Source organism: Octopus bimaculoides, chromosome 3 (genome assembly GCF_001194135.2).
Source record: "Octopus bimaculoides isolate UCB-OBI-ISO-001 chromosome 3, ASM119413v2, whole genome shotgun sequence".
Taxonomy (NCBI): domain Eukaryota; kingdom Metazoa; phylum Mollusca; class Cephalopoda; order Octopoda; family Octopodidae; genus Octopus; species Octopus bimaculoides.
This window is the reverse complement of record NC_068983.1, coordinates 75216306-75220543: the sequence shown is the minus strand read 5'-3', so window position 1 is coordinate 75220543 and position 4238 is coordinate 75216306. Positions and strand designations below refer to the sequence as shown.

The 4238-nt window shown below is 35.7% G+C and overlaps 1 protein-coding gene across 1 annotated transcript in view; it reads left to right on the top strand.

The window, feature by feature from the left end:
- The window catches only part of LOC106871706 (uncharacterized), a 343416-nt gene that overhangs the window by 280626 nt on the left and 58552 nt on the right, over nucleotides 1-4238 (top strand). The gene's annotated exons all lie outside the window — the stretch shown is intronic.

The following is a 4238-nucleotide window of genomic DNA, read 5'->3' as shown; positions in this document are numbered from 1 at the left end:
TATATATATATATATATATATATATATATATATCATCATCATCATCATCGTTTAACGTCCGCTTTCCATGCTAGCATGGGTTATATATATATATATATATATATATATATATATGTATTCCATGTATGAAGAAAATTTGTATGCGAGTATTTAATAAATTCCATGTGTATGTCAACAGATTTAGTGTTACTGTGAAGGAATGTCTAGGTTAACAACTGCTGTGTATCTAATGCATCTCCTAATCTTGATTAAATACTGCTGAGGTCACATTGTGCTTTTCATCCAGCTTGGTGTCAATAAAATAAGTACCAGTTACATATTAAAATTTATTTAATTCAGTGTCCCACTCCCTCAGAAATTGTCATTTTTTGATCATCATCATCGTCATCAAGATTATTTATCACAATTTCAACAGTTTTTTGTGTGTTTTGAGAGATTTGGTAGAGTTGTTAGAGCGGTGAGTTGAATGACTCATGATGTTTGTTCTGACTTCTGCACCCAGAGGTTCAAACCCTGCTGAGGTCAGCTTTACCCTTCATCCTTTTTTGGGATGTTAAAAAAAGAAGCAATCTAGAGTAATAGATTGGCAGAAGTGTTAGAGCAGTGGGAAAGATAATTTTCCGTATCTGTTGCAGCTATCTGCATCCCAGAAGGGTGATACTGGCACCAAGCTGTATTGGGTCTGATGTAGTAGTTTTTATCCTTGGATTACATGGGTGGCTTGAATGCAAAATACCTTGCCTGGGCCTGTGCATATAAATGCTGATGCATGGTCAATCCTGGCCAAAGGTGATTGCATATGCATGTGTGTTCTTGGTAGGTACATGTATGGCTGTGTATTTAACTCTTTAGTATTCAGATTACTCTGTCAACTATAATGCTTATTTATTTGCATTATTTTGAATTAATCATACATTATCTCATAGCTTTGTGACTTCCATGATGTGATTATTTATTTTAGAATGACATGGGTAAGTGTGAAAGGCCAAATCCGGCTAGTTTGAACATAAAAACAGATAGAATATTCAGCCTGGATATAGCTGGTTTAAATGATTAAGGGTTAAGAGATTTGCTTCAAGAGGTTTGTTTTCTGGCCCAGTCCCACTGCATGACACTTGAGCAAGTGTCCTCTTTCATAGCTTCGGGCCAACTAAAACCTTGTGAGTTGATTTAATAGACGGAAACTGAAAGAAACCAGTTGTGTGTGTTACATACATGTCTTCTTGTCTTGACACTGCACACTAATTGTAAACAAACTTCACTGACATAGGGGAAGAGCATCCAACTACAGAAAATATGCTTCAGTGAATTTCATTTGATTGAAGCAAACATGGCAAAATAGACATCAAAATGATGAGTTTGCTCTCCTTGCTGTTTAGGCTGATAACACTTGATCAAATGGGCCTATAATTAAAGCCATTCTATTCACCAGCATCCTATAGACTTCACAGCATCCTATAGACTTCAAGAGATTTAGCTACTATTTTTAGCAGGTCATGTGACTAGTTAGAGGCCTTGTTAGATTGTTTGTCATTTTTGTTGTTGTTTAACCCCACTCGACCCTGACTGAGCTGACCCATGATGAAAAGCATACCAACTGTGACCATCCTTGTCTTTTATCTTAGACACATTTGAGAGAAATTTGGCTGCTATTTCTATCTGTTTGAGCAACTACATAAAGGCTTCCCCCAACTAGCTGGTTGTTTAATTTCAGATCAGCTTTTACTGAGCACAGTTATGAGAGAAGTGTTTAGCTATGACTGTCCCTGCATTTTTTCTTTAGTTGGTAGGGTGTGATTAGCATGTAAAGCAACTATGTCAAGAGGTTCCCTTATTTGCATGGTGTCATTTAAGAACTGGTCTTTTATTGCACTTGTACATTGACAAATTTACAGGGAAAACATGCACAGCTACTCTACTCTCTTGATGAATTCCACAGGAATGCAACAGTATCAGTGTTGTATGAATCACTTGTGAAATAATTGTGTGTGCATGTCTGTGTGTGTTTGTGCTTCTGTCAGTGTAAGTGTGTGCATGTGTGAGTGAGTTTGTGTATATATTTATAATTTATCTTGTACTTGTTTCAGTCATTGAAATGCAGTCATGCTGGACCACCACCTTGAAGAGTTTCAGTTTAACAAATCAACTCCAGTACTTACGTTTTTATTAAATCTTGTACTTGTTCCTATCAGTCTCTCTTTGTCAAACCACTGTGGGGACATAACCCAACACCAGGTGGGCTGGCAAACAGGCACAAAGACACACAAATACGGACTTCCATACAGTTTCTATCTACCAAATTCATTCACTTGTTTCTCAGCTATATTTTTCACCCAATACAATGCCCATATACTTTAAACTACTTTTAAAATAGCCAATAGATTTAATTGATTCACTAAAATAACTTTTTTATTAATAGCTTGGTATTTTGAGTGCCAACTTAATAAGATGGATTCTTTAAAGCAACAAATGTGGCTGAGCTCCTTTCGAGTGTTGGGCCTCACAGAAGCACTGAGTGAAACCTTTGGCATTATATCATTCTTGAGAAGAAGACTCATCAAGCCATGCAAAATTGCAGTTGTAGCAGATACTGTTGTCATGCAAATGGTACTCATGGCAGTAGCACATAAAAGCACCCATTACACACTTGGAGTGGTTGGTGATAGGAAGGGCATCCAACTGTAGAAATCATGCGAAATCAGACTGGAGTCAGGTGCAGCTGATTATATCGGCCCTAGTACACAACTGGTCCTTAATGTATCGACCCCGAAAGGATGAAAGGCAAAGTCGACCTCACTGGAAATTGAACTCAGAACGTGGCGACAGATGAAATACAGCTGAGCATTTCACCCGGCATGCCAACAAATCTGCCAGCTCGCTGCCTTTGTACAATGATTGTCACTGTCATGCAAGCAGTGTTATTTATTTATTTCCAATATTCTGTGAAAAGATAAGGAAATATTACCTTGCTTGGTGACAGGAAGAGCCGAAGAGCATCTGGCTGTAGAAAATTTGCTCCAATAAGCACCTTCTGACCCATACAATCAGAGAAAAGTAGGCATTAAAACAATGATGATAATAATGTTGCAGACAAACATGATATATTGATCTCTATATAAAATTTCAATTCTGTACTTTATATTATTTTTAATTCTTTATTGGTCATTCATTGAACTATGGTCATACTGGAACTTCACCTTCTAGTCTATAGGTGATTGCATAGATCCCAGGACTTAATTATATTGACCTCTGAAAAAAAGAAAAAAAGGAGTAATGAAAGTGGAATTCAAACTTGATATGTAATCAATTGGGTGTGCCATTTAACAATAAGTTTTGAAATTTTATTTTCCAGCTGCTTATAAATCACCTGAAACCTACATAAGTCAAATATCAAGTTATCTGATCAATATTTAGGTTCCTGATAGAGAGAGGGTTGAAGTTTTGATCTTCCTGTTCTATAAGTTTTTTAAAAACCTTTTTGATCTATAACTTTTATTGTTTTTTATTCTGTTGCATTTTGTGCAGAAGGAAAATGCTTTTCATGTATTGTAAATTGCTTATAAAAGTTCTTTTTAAAAAACATAACCATGAAATTTTTCATAAATATGAACTAGATTTTACCACCATCAAGGAATATGACCTAAATCAAATTTTTATGCTATGGCCTATAAAATCAAAATAATATATTCTGGTTTTAATAAGTGGGAACAATCTTAATGCCACAAAATATGCAATTGCTACTTCAACACATACTAGTCTTTATATGCAATACTGGGCATGATTCCATTTCATTTGTTTTCTCACTTAATTGAACAAATATCAAATGCTTGATTTTCAGGAGGTATTCTATGAAATACTTTGATACACCCACTGTTTCAAATCCTTTCATAAGTTGGTGCCTACTAGTGAACCAAGGGAGTTTTCTTTTAGGTCATTCCTCGAGATGCTAACAGATATTATAGTGTTGTCATGAACTTGTGTTGTAAACTAAACTCATAATGTTTTTTTTCTGTGTGGCATTCCTGGATTGATTCATGTATTTCTCTTGCCTGTATAGTATCACTTGCATTTTCAACCATAAATCTGCCCCCAAATATACTTTATTTTGCATTGGGCAACCATGAGACAATCACAGTCAGTCTTTCTGTTGGTTTTGGTTTTCACTCTGAATCTTGTATGAGATTTGGGTCCCAATGTATGACTGAAAATGGTGAACTATCAAAAGGTATCATTAATAT